Here is a 16,396-nt window from a genome sequence, read left to right on the forward strand (position 1 = left end):
TTAAATGTTATAATAGTTTTCTATTTTATTTATGAATAATGTTTGAATTTATTTTGATTATAGATTTTGAAAATATAATTTTTATTTGCTCACTCTAATTAATTTTATCCATGTTTATCATATTTTTAAAGTAAATCTCAAATGTAAGTTTCTGAGTATTTTAAAAAAAAAATGTGATATATAATAGTAATAAGAAAATATAATATAAAATAGTAATAAAATAAATATGATAAACATTGGTAATTCTTCTGAACTTCCTTCAAATTTTTAAAATATTCTGAAATCTGCAAAACCCAACACTCTGTAAAATTCAGCTCCTTGCAAACTCAACACCCTCATAAAGTTCAACTACTTGCAGCACCTTGCTTTTCTCCATGGCAAAGATGATTTATGTCGTTCAGCAAATGGTGAAATTATGCTTGTGTTGGTGAGGTTTTGTAGGAAGGACCATACGTTTTTGTGTTGGTCAGGTTTTGTAGGAAGGACCATACGTTTTTGTACAAGCGGTAGTGTATGCTCTGATCGTTTATGCATTGGTCGACTTTCGGTGGGCACCAGCCAAATGATGACACTCAATGGACAACGAATGTAGACGCTCAGTTGGAAGCTTTTGCTTTTCCCGTTCTTAATCTTTTTCTAACTCCTGTTTAGTAACTATTGCCTTTACAATGGCTACGAAATATATGTAAAATTGGAGAATAGTAAGTCACATTAAAAGAAATTGAGAGACTAACAATTTATTTATTTTCACGGTTTTGAAAGTGGATAAAGCTCTACATGTTTGAACTTTTATTTGGAAAGAGCGAAGGATAATATAAGGTACTGCAATGGTAGTGTGAAGAAGTTATCAAACATAACAGCGAACGTCGTTAGCGCTGCAGTTCCAATCCAATACCAGTAGTCCTTGGTATAAAGTCAGCGTGATTGCAACAATTTCATTCCGATACGGTTTTCACTGGTTGAATCGAGAGAAAAGAATTGGATTTCATTGGTTGAACCAGAGAAATTTAGTTTAGACTTAGTTTCAGTATTGTTGGATTTTTTTTTTCTTTGGTATTTATTGGGATTTCAAATTGACAGAATGCAAAGAACAAAAAGAATGATGTGCTGCTCAATTTAATTAGATTACAGATTCCAGAATATCTTGAAAATGTGCCGGATCAGTACAAAAATAAAGTTAATTGTTTTACATTACTCCAATTTCTAAAATATTGAAAAAATTAATTGTTTCACATTACTCAAATTTCCAAAATATTAAGAAATTTACCATTAAAACAAGGATGACTTATTTTAAGAAAAAAAACACACCCGATCAAATTGATATTTATTTTTTAACTCTTTCCATATATATATATATATATATATATGGAATTGATGAAACCATGACACGGAGTGGATTCTTTCTACTACTAAGTGAACCAAGAGATCCCGCAACACAAGACCCATTGGCAAAGGATTTGAACATGGAACTTCAAACTTAGCAATTTACATTTATGATGGGTTGCCAAGTGAACTTAGCTGAAGGATTAAATTAATTTAATGTTATTATTTTTATTTATAAAAATTAATACAAGACATAAAAAATTTCGAATTACTATAAATGGTTGATTTTTAAATTCATTTCTAAAAGATTTGGGTAACTTTGTTATACAATCATAATATGAAAACACTTCAAATTTACAACCTAATTAATTTTTCCCCATTTTATTTTATTTCATTAATTTGTTTTTATTATGTATTGTAATTACCTCTCCATTTATCCAACTTCACTGGCCTCTCATGGTAACATGAGATATAAAGCTGCTCACTACATTAAAAAAAGGTTATCAATGGCATCTCATGGTAACATGAGATATAGAGCTACTCACTACATTAAAAAAAGGTTATTGGTGAGGGTCGATAAATGTTACCATAAGTTCATTGTTGATAGTCAAAAGAGCCTTCGTTACTAAAAAATAAATATCACCAATGGTGACGTCGCCAAAAGTATAAGTGTTATGGTGACATTCAAGGTCCGTGACCAATACGAATTTATAATGACGGATAGTGGCTGTCACCATTTCATGTGAGTAATGAGGATGAACCTTAGTCTCTGACACTAAAAACTTAAACATCACAAATGGTGGTGTCGGAAAAAGTATAGGTTTTGTGATGACATTCAAAGTCTGTCACAAATAATGATGATAATAACGAATAGTGACCATCACCATTTCATATGAACAACAATAATTTATTGTGATGGACCTTTCATGACCGCCATTATTAATGCATATATATATATATATATATATATATATATATATATATATATATACATGGTGATGTTCATTGACTATCATGATTTCATATGAATATCAGTGATTTATGGTGATAGACCTTTCAGGGCCGTCACTATTTATTCATATATATGGTGGCATTCATTGACCCTAACCATTTCATATTTTGGTGAGGTTCGAAAAATGTCACCATAAGCTCTTTGATGATAGACAAAAGAGTCTCTGTCACCAAAAATTAATTATCGTCATTCCATTTGAATATGAGGGTACGATGGAATCAAACCACCAACCTCTTGCTTGTAAAGCAAATACGCTTACATTGAACTAGAGCCCTTTAAAGAATTAGACTTGCAAGAATAGATCTAGGGGAATAATAAAAAGATCCATAGAAAATAGGATTAGAGTGGGAAAAATAATGATGATAAGCAAAATAATAACCAACAACAAAATCCACTAATTTGAACATGTTTAAAGTACATTAAACAGATATGGCATCCATAGTACATTAAAGTGGCATTGGTCAATGTTGGGATTGGTCAATTGCTCACTATCTGTAGTGCCACCAATCTAATGAACTGTGACAAGAGATGTTTCCATGAATGGAGAATCATGTTTAAAGATTATCGCTATTTGATAACCACTGTCTCTAACTAACAACCATGAATACTTCTAGCCACTACAAAACATGGACATAAAAGTGAGCACAGAGACCAAAATCATAGTACCAACAATCTAATGAACTATGACAGGAGATGTTCCCATTAATGGAGCAACATGTTTAATCTCACATTGTTTTTCGATAAACATCAGCTCAAACTAACAACCATGCATAATTCTAGAGCATCACTGCAAAACATGGACACAAAGTGAGCATCAAGACCAAAAGCCCAATCTACCTTAATGGAAGAAAACAAGAAATCAAAACAAACTTACAATTTACCAACCATTGAAAGGATAAAAACAAGAAAGAGAACGTGTTGTTACTTTTCATCAAGGACAAACAAAATCATATCACCTTCAATGATGAATTTAGAAACCTTTTGTGTTCGAAAAATGGTGTTAATACACTTAGCTTTAGTTGGATGGAAAAAGTAACTCAATGAGGCATTTTAAAATCAACCAAAATTATTTATTCAAGGCATAAAATAAGTTCAATATTAGAGCATTGAAGATAATTGAGCTAGCAAATGAAAGAAAATATTCAATGAGAAGATATTATCATAAGAATTAAAAAAGAAAAGAAAAAGAAGATGGGCACATTTTACCTCATCTCATAGCGAGATCCACATGAGGAACTTAAAATGGGTTTCACCAAACACTTCAAATCAACGAATCCACAACCTATTGACATAAATGACGGTCACAAAGAATGAAATCTTTGACTGACAATACATTTTTCTTGGTCCTATGATAAAAGTGTAATATCAAGAGCATATACCTCTGGTAAAGAATGCTCAATTTGTCAATTGTAATATCGTCACAATAATTAAGCTTTCATCATTAAGCAACTTCATTTAATAAAGAATATCATAGCAAGAATTATTGGCTTTATCACCAATGTAAACTAAACTTCATGTATTGAAATTTGAAACGAAGAAAAACAAAAAGTTAGTGTATTCATCTATGCAACATTGATAGGTACATGCTCTGACCCAAGCAACTGAAATTATTGATAATGCTACCTAAAATGGAAAATCAAATATCAGAAAATATATTTCAAAGCGAATGTATTAGTCTATTTTACCAAAACTAAACATTGTATGTGACTATTATTACCTAAAACCATTTCATAATGCTCTTCATCAACTCCAACAAGTAATGAATAATCCATGACATCAATTGACTACAAAAACACATTGCAAAAAATCGTGATAACTCACTAGCTCAACAAAAAATTGAAACTAAGATTACAATTGATGTTGATTAAGAAAAACAAAAACTATATTTACCATGAGAAATGAAGTGTCATTCCAATTGCTCTCTCCAAAAGGTGCTTGGATTTATTCCCAAGAAATATTAGAGAAGTTGGCATTATCTCTAAGATATTTTGGTCCAAAAGAAATTTGTTGTTTCCTAATGAATCTGCATTGTAACGGGAGCCACTTGAACTTGAGGTCATAAACTTATGTTACATTTCTTCCAAACATCAGATTTTACATTACCATCAGTTCACCTTGATCTCTTTGCCACCTTTTTCATTATTTATATTGACCTAAAAGATAATCACATTATGTATCATGCACACACACAAAGAACGAAACAAAGTCTAATAAACTCTCTAGGAGTCTACAAAAGGTAATTGTCAAATATAGAATGAATAATAATATGAGTATCCAATCTGATAAATACGAAGGATCTTTTCCAAACACGTGGGGCCTCCAGAACATAACAAGTCACATAGATGTTTGAAATATTTTGAGGAAAGCTTCATAAGAGACTCCAATTTTGTCATGGTGACTCTAAATAATAAATATTTCATCGAAGGATTTTGGAAAAAACACATTGTTATTTCTTCCTTAAGGTCCCCATTTCTTGCAGTGATTTAGTGACAATCTAAAGCCCATCTCTATTGGACGATACTTTTTCCTAAGCGCATCAAACTGTTTTGCATAATAGCAGGCTACCAAGTGTTTAACTTTTCTAGGAGGATCCTCATCACGAAAGGATATTTTTGCATGTCTTTTCATATAGTGATGGATATGAACCCCCACTCCCTTTGGAGCCATATGTGTAAATGTCCTCGCATCTTGAACTTCTCTCTTTGGAAAGAACTTTACTCGAGTCTAAGGCATCATCTCACAGTTAAAGTGGATTTGAAACCACTCCACCCATACCAAATAAATATGCACATTCCTTTTATTTATCCCTGTCTATTTCATTTTTCTTCTCACTATCTAGTATCTTGTCATATAGGCAATATTGATATTCTTGCGAGCTTAGCGCATAAGCTATTATGCTTCTTGGCTCATAATCATAAACAACAATAACCATATCATTAATACAAGTTGGTAAAAGCAGCTCAACCACTCCATTACCACCTACATGATTGATTGATGAGACAAACATAGGACTATAGCTTCTCTGAGAGTCGACTCTAATAGACCCTAATAAATTTTCTTGTAAAATATTGATGTAACGTTTTGCTAAGTTTGACACAGGAAACCCAATCCAACTTCCAAACTCTTCTGATAGATTTAATGATTTCACTGGTGAAGGATGGATGCTTTTCAACAGGCACCTATATTCGACCTTTATCGTGCATGTTTTAGGAAGATTTGGACATCGTCTTGTCTCCTATTGCAATTCGTTGAACTGAATTAAAATATTTTATGTCTGCAGATTCACTGCCAATGGCAATAGTAGCCCAAGTGACAGAACCAACTTCCTACCCTTTTGATGTCACAAATACATCTTGAGACCTATCCATGGTGCATATAATGTATTTCAAAGATCAACCAGGATATGAGAATCATGCTCTGACAGTTTCTGACAGGTTGCCATATCTTCATCCAAACCATTTGTATTTCCCTTACTATCCATTGTTCAAAAAGGAATTGTCTCATAAACATGGATGTTGGTATCACATTCACCATTCTCCAGGTCAAAAGTATAAAACATGGTACCATTAGTTATATTGGATGAATCTCTAATGTTTGGATCTCCTTCCATGCCATCCATATATTCTAGGTTTTTTTACCTTCTACCAATTTAATAATTTCCATGCCTTAATTTAATTTTCCATTCACAGTCTCAATTTCCTCTAAATGGTCACACAAGTAGGAATTTACCACATTACTAATCATGGAAAGCTGCCCAGATCCATTATTTAAAACATGCTTGTCTCCAACTTGGATATCTTTGAACTAGAGATTCCCAAAACAGATAGCTTTGTCCAAACAATTTCCATCAACCATGGAGCCCGTGTCCTCTATCATCACAATTCCAAGACCACCACTAGAATTGTTACTATCTTTTACCGTACCCTGACGGTCTCCAACATTTTCATTTATGCTAGAATCATATTCCTTATGTGGATTCTTAAAATCCTCTAGTGGACTAGATTCCAATTTTGCAATAGAGTTTTTCACTCTAAGAGATGAATCTAAATGGAAAAGATGACGATCCTGTTCATAGACTTCATAAAGAAAAAGACACCTTATACTGTTTATGTTTGAAATATCAGCAACATGTCTTCCAAGTTCTAACATGCCCAACACTAATGATGGCCTCTTACAACAATCCCTGTTTGAATTTGATAGATTGCATCAAAAGAATGAACCCTATGAAGAAACGATTTCCAACTAAAAAATTTCTATAAACAAATATGGAAAAATTCATTAAGTGGAAATATTATTCTAGCATACTATCATGTTAGATAACCTAAAGTACACTAAACATCCTTTATACACATCTATAATATCACCTCAAATTCAACTCTCTTTATGCAACATTCCTTCAAGCTCTGAAACCTCCTTGATTCAAGAACCTTAATACCACAATAAAAGGATCCATATGTGGCGATTTTCTTTCCAAGCAAATTAAAAACCCCTCTAAACAACATTTCCACTTTATTTGCAACCTGTTCGTTGCATCAAAATGAACATTAGTTTGGATCTGGGGGGTCTTACACCATAGGTATTATAGCCATATATTAATTAGAAAACATATACCCATATGTACAATTTGTATCATAAAGTACCTTTGCATCTTCCTTTTTGATCCAATCTTGTTGATGTGGATAACGAAACCCTAATTTTGAATGTGGAAAATGACATGTAGAACATTGATGGACAAATACCAGAAACATGCAATCATACTTCCAAACATGTCACATTGAATTTAGTAACAATGTAGGTCTAATATATTAGTATGGAATAGAAATTAATTATCATACACAATTATGGGTACTCTGGAAAAATCAAGAGCAACATAAATTATGTACGATATCACAAGGTAAAAATAAAAAAGTAGCATGAAAACTACTTGCAAAATATAAAGCAGTTGAATTCAGTGGCATACCCATAAAAGAAAATGCAATCTCAATGTAAGGAATGACCACATCTTGCAATTCTACTTGCTTCAGCATGATTAGAGAAACTAAGCTCTAGGAATTTTCCAAATAATATACCACATGCAACATCATAGATGACTACTCGTTGGGTTTCTTCTGGAATTCCATATTTTTGTGCACATTTTAAGCACCTATGTCAAATCCTTATTTTTCCTTCACGTTCACTAGGTAATCTCAACAATAAAGGTAACTGTCCTACCGATATTGTGAGGCTACCCTGACGATGTGTATAGAAAATAACATGTGCTTCTGAGGGTTCATTACAAAAACAACATGAATTCTAAATGTTTTTGGTATGTTTTGTTGCATCAAAATTTTCCAATTATTACTGTGTAAATGGAAAGTCTACAAGGTATCAAGAGAAATCTATGGAAGAAAAAAAATACACAAAGAAAAAATCAGTTGGTCAACCAAATCATCCCAGAGGTACCTTCCTAGTGACTTGTCAAAACTTCCATAATACGTGATGTAAAAGAGTTGTGAATGCTCACAGACTGTCCCCTTCAACACACAACAACTTGATAATGAAACCAATATACTTTGATGATCATGAGGAGAAGGTGGAAAGTATTCTTTAGAGAAAACCCATTCTTGCTTTATGTGCCCTACACGTTGCTCATGTGGAAAAACCTTGGACTTCATTTCCTGTTCTATTATTCCTTGATTCTCCGATGCCACCTTCCCATATAGCTCTTATGTTGTTATTTAATAATTAATATTAACCTTGGATGAAACAGAAACAATGAAACCATTTTCTAGATCTGGAGCTTTTCATTCCTTGCCTTGAAGTTCCAAATTTGATGTTACTGTGCCATATGAACCTGGACCCACAGGAGATATAATTTCAATTGGATATGCCTTTATTTAAGCTGACAGATAAATCGCCTGAAGGAGTAGTCGATAGGGAAGGTATTTGCCCAAATGGATATATATCCCACTATACCCTTGTAACTTGAGCACATGTATCTCCTATGGAGGATTTATTAAAAACAATTTCTTCTCAAGGAAGATTGGTTCCATCAACACTAGATTTAATAGTAACATGTGATATAGGTGGCCCTGTCCCTCCACTAGTAAGAGCTGGTTTGGAGTCTCCATTATTGTTACGAATGAGAGGGTCATATGGTAAGGTAGAGACAATTGACGTTGTCTTATACATTTTCAGGTTTTTCGTTTCTCCTTACTCATTTTGTTCTGGAATTGGAACAACACAAGGGGGTATCATAGAAATTGATCTATATAAACTTAATTATTTGTCTGGAAATGCAACAATTATTGGTGATTTCAAGGGAAGTTCAGGGAAGGTGGCACCTTCATTTGCAAGGAAACAAGTCTCAAGGGTTAAATGGTAAGATGAAAACCCTGCATATTGAACAACATGTTTAACTTTCTTCATATGATCATGACTTTCACCCATAAGTAGAACCTGTAAAAACAAGAGCAGAGCGAGTCCCATCAATTCTGACTCCAAGAAAATATCATATAAACTAAGATGAGGATGTCACCTAATTTGGAGATAGTCAACCATATGGGATACTTTCAAGAACGCAATTTTAAGAACCTCTTTACTTTGTTGGAAATATTTCAGACGAAATATTAGATTGATTTCCAGGCTCTAGCCTCCATCTATGAATTAGATTTTCATAGCATACATAACAGAAGTACCATTTTTACTAGACAGATTAGAATTTTAAGGTGTATTTAGCATAAATATAATACTTATTTTAGTAACAATAAAATTTGAAAAATACACAATGAATCCTATACAATTTTCCACCCTTGAAATCACCATCCTAGACTGGAAAACAGGTTCCCATTTTGCATTCAAAATGCAAATTTATTGATTCATGTCAGAATTTGTAGGACAGAGCATTGAGCAGCATGAGAAACATTTCCTGCATAAAATAAAAAATAAAGTTGTAAAATACCTTGCTTATTTTGGAGGGAACAAGTAGAGTCGGTCCACATGGCCTCCCCACACCAACTGGCATTTGAGGAAGGATGGGCCCCCTATTTATCAAAATTCCCCCCTGTCTCTCTACAAAACTACTTAAAACCCCAATTTATCTCATTTTTCAGTTTCATACTTTGGAGAGCAGATTTGGACAACATAAATGAGCACAACTTACGGTGGACAAGTTTGGCAAAACAACACTGAAAAAAACTTTGGCAAGCAAATTTGGAGGGAGGAACAGAGTTTTTGCCTGCATAACACCACTCAAAACTCACTCTTGTTCTTTTGTTTCTTACTCTCATATATTATTTTTATGGAATCACATTCATCATCTTGGGGAGGGTATGATTATAGAAATCATGGTGGAAGAAGTGGAAAAGGGAGAGGAGATGGTGAAAAAAATAACAAAAATTTCCCATTGAGTCCCCTTTGTGGAAGTGTGTCATAGAAAGATACAGAAAAAGGAGAAAAATAAGGTGGAATGTTGAAACTACTTATGGAATTGCATAAGTGAAACGAAATTTTGGATTCATACTCAAGGGGTAAATGCCTTTTGCTGTGGATTCCTTACAATGGGTTGAGTTTTGTAATCTATCACCCCAAAGATTGAGGCACGATTTAAAAAGGAGCATGACGATGCACAATTAGCCAGGGAAGAAAGGAGGGGCAACAAGCATGTCTCGTACGTTAAAAAAATGGACAACAAGTTTCCTCAAAAATTTATGAAGCCTGGAAGAGATTGAACACCAAACTCTTGGAACTTACCACTATTAATCCTACAATATAGGTTAAATAGGGCTCGTACTTTTGCTTGTCTTTGTTCTTAACACAAGGTTTCCAAATCATTAGAGGCACTTGACAGAATTACCCAGATTCTTGGAGAATACCTCTCTATATCATGATCAAATAAAACTAAATTATCTCCACTAGTATGATACAACGCAAGTCTTAATTTTGTAATCAGACGTGCAAGACGATTTTTTTGACAACCACCATGTAGCCTGCATAAAATCATACCATTGATGATAATAGATACTTGTCTAGGTAGGAAGGGATACATATAAGTGTTGCATTAGTTTTAGAAATTAGAATTCATTGAAGCATAGGAATAAATTGAGAATAATCCTCTATTTCAATCAAAACCATTTTTTTCTTTGTTTGAAAAAATAAAATATTTCAGAAATTTTAGTTACTCATTAAGGATGATTACATAGAATCACAAGCATGCTTTTAGGCTCCATATCACTTCGCTTAACATAAGGCACCCATGTCAACTAGGAATCCAAAGGAGTAATCTATACAAACATGTCCATCTATCCTATTCCTTGACTCTAATATTGTGACCTGGACATTAAAACAGTAAACATTTAGCATAGCACCCTAATACTATGACCTGTACATTAAAACAATGAGCATTTAGCATATGTTTTCTTCCTATAGTAATAACTACGTTATAGCACTTCCATAACTCTATTAAATCCAACCATTCATGCATAAATAAACATCAAGAGACTAACAATAAAACAAATCTAGCAAATTCTCCATCTCGAAATATAGAATTATAATAGGGGTTAAACATTGATGTATCATAATTATGTTCCTCCCTTAAAAGAGAATTTTTGAAGGTCATGAGCAGCACCTAGCCTTGTTATACCACCTATAACAATCACTGAAGGAGATGAAGAGGTGCAAGAACATTTACACCTAAAAAAAATAAGGCACCACAAAATGAATTATAGTAGCTTGAGGATGTAGTAGATATAAATTAGGCAAATAACATGTGAACAATAACCAAAGTTCTTGAACCTGTTTTTCCACTAACTCTTACCGTGCTCTTACCACTAGACCAAACACAACAAAAATGATGTCCCATATTCACCTAGGTTGAGAAGCTTGAGGTTTCATATACTAAGTTCCAATATATGCTATGCAATCCATTTTCCTGAACTCATATCAGATGTGGATCAGATTAGGATACCTTTGTAGCAAAAACTTTATTTCTCATCAAAATATGTTAAGGATCCAACATAAATTTTAGGGATGATCAAAATTTCACTATGACCCATGGTCGATGTATGTTGAAACACTACCCCTAGGGGTTTTGAAAAACTCTGAATTAACCCAGATCATCGAATATTTGGAACTTTTATTTCCTGTATCACTATATTCTAACAACTGTAAGGAAGTTTGCTATAACACTGGATGTCTCCACCTCAAGTCTCATATGCACCTAGGTTGCACTTGCAACACTCAAGGTTACATATATGTTCTTACAACTACCAATGTTTGATATGTAATAAATTTTCCCAAAGTGATGGTATCCATCAAGCACAGTTAGATGAGCTTATGCTAGTTTCCATATTGAATACACCCAATGTACCTAAGTGATGGATCCCCCTTACCGCAAGCTGTAGAATGAAACTCTTATCTATGCAACTACAGGAAATGTATATAAGGTTCCTTTCAGTCTTTTATAATAACTGTCAAACACTTTACTAAAGTGTTTTTTGTGACATCCTAGATTACATTCATGAGTGTTCATGGGAAGAAAAGCATCAAGAAATTAACCCATGTGGAAATGTACTAGTCTAGACAACTGAAGCTGAGAACCTATAGATCTTGGCATATCTTAATTATCAGCCTCATTGGATATGGCTCCAATCCAAATCAAATTTACTTGGAAGTCTTATTTGCTAGGTGTTTTGTCTATGCAAGACAGAAAGAGAAAAGGAACAATTATTTTTTCTTGTTTTTCTAACCTTCTATCACAACAGACGACCAGCAAGACATGTCAGCCATCCAGATCCCAAGGCCTTTTACAAAATATAGTACATATTTCTATTTTGAAAAGAGATATTATTGAAAATATGCATTATCTAAGCTTTGCAACCCAGGCTATGAATGAAAAATCTCTTTTATCATGAAATTTGGTGTTTTATTTGAATTTTTATGAGCCAACTCGTGTGTTTTTCCTGGTCAATAGTCAACCATCACTCTTTGGCAAGTTGAGTCATGTAACTTTAATCTCGACAATGGAACTATATTTTTGAACCCATACCTTCTATGTCATCCTACATTGGCACACACAACTACACCAACAACCTATCTAGATGTCTACAAAGGCTATTGATTCTGGGATTCTGTGAAAATAATCAATGTTCATTTAGGTGTGGCAGAAATTATTATATAGAGAAATTTGTACTCTCAAAGAAACATAATGAATTTATGAAGCTATATAATTAATATTCCTCGTTAGCATATGACGATGTAGGACTTTAGTTATCTTGCGTACCTATATTTAGTATATTCAAAACATATTGGGTTCTTGTTGATTACTTGCATAATTACAAACAAAAATTTACCTTTAAAACATTTTATTAAATTTGTTTGGAGTTTATTAAAAATTTCTAGATCCTGTCACAGAGTCAATGAAAAATTATACTTACAAGGAAGAAGTACTAGTGAATGTGGAAATATTTTATTCCATGATTTGATTGCAATTTTACTTTTTCTTTGTAATTGGATTATTGGTTTAAGATATCATACCAGCCAATTTATGTTATTTTTCCTACTTTGAGGTGAAAGGAGCATAGCTATATCATATATTAAGTAGTTCATTAGATGAAGTGCTATGGAACCATCTTTATTACCTAAGAACTGTCTCAATTAGTAGAAGTTATGTTCCATGTCAATAAAGTTTATGTTACACTAATATTTTATAAATATAAGGGCTTACTTATAGTTCCAATTTTTCAATTGATTCATATAGAATTCTATAGAAGCTACTCCCTTATTCCTCACTGTATTATGACCTATGAAATGCTAATTTTAGTTCAAAAATAAAATTTCCAAGTTTTGTACAAATGGTAATTGATCCGAATATGATGGACAGATTAACTCAACCTTATGTCAAACTAGGCTTTTCCCTTAGCATAACTAGTGCCCAACATTGTAGAGCAATATGGAAATTAGATGGTTGCCACAATTATCGACTTGACTTTCCATGCACTTCTCAGAATACACATGTACAATTGTTAATGGAAAAACATAAATCATCTCATCTCAATTACCAGAATTCAACCTAATTTGGTTCCATTGAGAAGTTGCAGCAATAATGTCCTTTTCATATGAATATGAAGGATTTCTTTTATTAAATTGAAAAGAAGTTGGTATCAATTCTATTCAACATATTTTGATTCTAATTTTGAGTTGGTGAAGCTTGCGTTAAATATCACTTTTTTTCAACATTTTAGATTTGTGCATTATTTCATTAACTTACAGCATATACAATCAAGCTAAGGATTGTCAAAATATGTGTAGTGTAGGCAGGTCTAATTTTACATTAGATAAAGATTAGATATTGATTTCACTCGGCTACCAAGCCTTTGAATGAAAATATTTTTTTGGAAAACGACAGAAAATGAACAGTTTTATGTGTTATGAAATGTAACTATGTTCGGTATTCTAGGTATACTTGAGTCGTTATGTAATGTAGTTGTAAAAATAATAAATAAAAGAATTTCTATTATTGTAATAATGATTTATTATTGTAACAATGACTTAATAATAAAGAAAATAATTTTTATTATTGTAACCTTGACACATGGAAAAAAACACGACGCTACAGAACTGAAAGATAATGATGTAATATCTGGACCAAGTCAAGGTGCATATTTTCCTTCTAAACATGCATTAGATGAAGAAGTTCATTTCCAATGTAAGGGTAGAGGATCTACTAAAGTAGTTCATGCAGCATCAAAAACATTAACTACCAAGGTAAATGAAACTACAAGTAAATTATCTGAAGCAGCGTCATGGAAGGTTAAACTTTTGCCACGCCAAGGTTAGTTGAAGAACTCTCATTGCACTCTTCAATCCATGGTTACAAATATTGTTATTGTAAGGATCCATTTATTAGTGGCTCTACTAATATGTTGGTCCCATCAATAAAGGAGGATAAAAGCAGTAGTCCAAGCCAGTACTAGGTAATAGTCCATCAAGTTCCACTCTTGGAAAGGCTTCAAGATCATCTTCCAGAGAAGATTCTATGAGTTATATAATGGTTTCATTAGGTAATAAATCATTCATTTTAATATTTCACCAAAGAACGATAGGAAAGGGTATCATAGGATTTTCTATGCAAGGAAAGCAACATGAGTCTATAGGATGAGACTCTATTGGATGTGGTAGCATACAAAATGTGAGGCAATGTTGGACTCTGGAATAATGTGTGACAGGGGGGTTGATGTTGTGCATGGAGATAACTGATAATATGATCTGTAATCAAGAAGAAATTATATTTTCAAACATGGGGGATAGTTTAGGTTGTGACATGCGTACAAAACATAATGCAAACAATGAATCTATTTGTAATGTTTACCTACTCTTTGTGTGGAATACTGAAAGTGGGGTAAAAATGCAGTAAAGGTAAAAATGGACTGAAGATCCAATGGTGGGGATCGATATCGGGTTTGATACTAATTCATAACTCCCTTCAATCTCAATTTGGCTCCCGCCCTGTGAAAAGTGAACATACTACATGTTTTGGGTTGAGAGGGGTTTTGTAAAACAAAATTAACGATTAGATTTTTCAAAAATGAACTAATCCCCTCTTCCATGCTTTTGGTTTTTTTTTAAAGTATTTTTAAATGAACTAGTTCCCTCGTCCATGCATTTGGTTGTGTTTAAAAGTATTTTTCGTATATTGGGGATGTTTATCATAATAATAATAATAATTTATTTTTAAAATAAATTTTTTATACAATTATTTTGTTGTTAAAGTTTATGGAGTAGAAAGGTACATTTGGAATTTGAATGTGAGACTTGTCAAAGGAAACATGCATTTAACTTGGTTGTATTTAAAAAAATTGTGTAAGAAGGAAACATGTTCTAATTTAGTTGTATTGAAAACATTTAAGTGTTTTTGCATATTAGGTTGGTGCAAACAAAAGAGAATATATAGTAAGTGGAATTAATAGTTAAAAACAAGTGTTAGTTTCTTAAAATTCATATGTCAAATTTGGAAGGAGTGGGGTATGTACACTTATTTAGGTTAAATATATTTGAACTATTGGGTGAATGGGGTTGTAAGACTCTATGTTTTCATCTTGAGAAAATGGAGTCCTATACAAGTCACTCACATAGTTAGGTTGTCATAGTTTAGTTTAGGTGGTTCCAGTGAGGCATTAAAAGATGGAACAAGCATGCACATTGGGATGCTAGTTTTTTGTTCTACTTGAGGCATGAGTGCACATCTAAGAAGTATTTAACAAGGGTTAAAGAGGTAGAATCACTGGAGAGGTTGGGGGGTTTTAGTCTCACTTAGAGGTCTAGACATGTAAGCTAAGCACAGTGAGAAGTTGTGAAGAAAAAATAATCAATTTGACAAGCTGCACAAAGGCACCTTGGCAATGTTACTAAGAGAACATTCCTTGATAAAATTTGATACCCGCTCCTTGGCACTACCACATTGAAAGACGAAGAAGAAATGTGAAATATATGTGCAACCCACTAAAGAATTTTTCAAGGTTATTGCAACATATATGGGTGGTTTTGTCATGTTGCAAGAGGTTTTGGAACTCAGAAGGTGACCATCGGAGTAGATTTGTCCTGGAGTATCAAGGAGGTTCAAGGATCCAATAAGGAGTGAATTACACAAATATAAAAAAAGGCCATATTGGGTTAGGGTATTACTGTTTTGGGACATCCAAAGTCGAAGGTGAATTTATGGAGGTGTAGCCTAATCGCTTGGCTACAAGCCACATCTTATGGATATCTTGGACTTTTGGCGTGCGGTAGTGATGTTGGTGGATTGTGTTTGATGAGAACTAGCCAGAATGTGTTCCATGAAGGAAAAAGTCCCACAATTTTGAGATTACTTAACCATTTGGTAGTGTAAGGTGTGTTATGCCCTAGTTTTAAGGAGAAAATTAGAACCATCTTAGAGTGTAATGGGCTGTACCATGGACTTAGGTCCACTTTCATGGGTTGAGGTGTAAACGTACCCCATGAGTTGAAGAAAATGATTGAAATTCTTACCTACATAAAGTGTTTATGGTATAAGATTAATTATTTTTTGTTGGAGAATGGAAGAGG

At 33.2% G+C, this 16,396-nt stretch overlaps 2 pseudogenes; both read right to left on the bottom strand.

The window, feature by feature from the left end:
* Positions 1–789: 789 nt before the first annotated feature.
* Positions 790–5,342, bottom strand: LOC149168945 (1-phosphatidylinositol-3-phosphate 5-kinase FAB1A-like; annotated as a pseudogene).
* A 1,683-nt stretch (positions 5,343–7,025) lies between these two features.
* LOC149168946 (1-phosphatidylinositol-3-phosphate 5-kinase FAB1B pseudogene) lies at positions 7,026–7,989 on the bottom strand (annotated as a pseudogene).
* Between the last annotated feature and the right edge of the window lie 8,407 nt (positions 7,990–16,396).

The sequence above is a fragment of the Pinus tabuliformis genome, chromosome 4_2 (assembly GCF_031772625.1).
Source record: "Pinus tabuliformis cultivar Carrire ecotype Pingquan chromosome 4_2, CPIR1, whole genome shotgun sequence".
Taxonomy (NCBI): Eukaryota; Viridiplantae; Streptophyta; class Pinopsida; order Pinales; family Pinaceae; genus Pinus; species Pinus tabuliformis.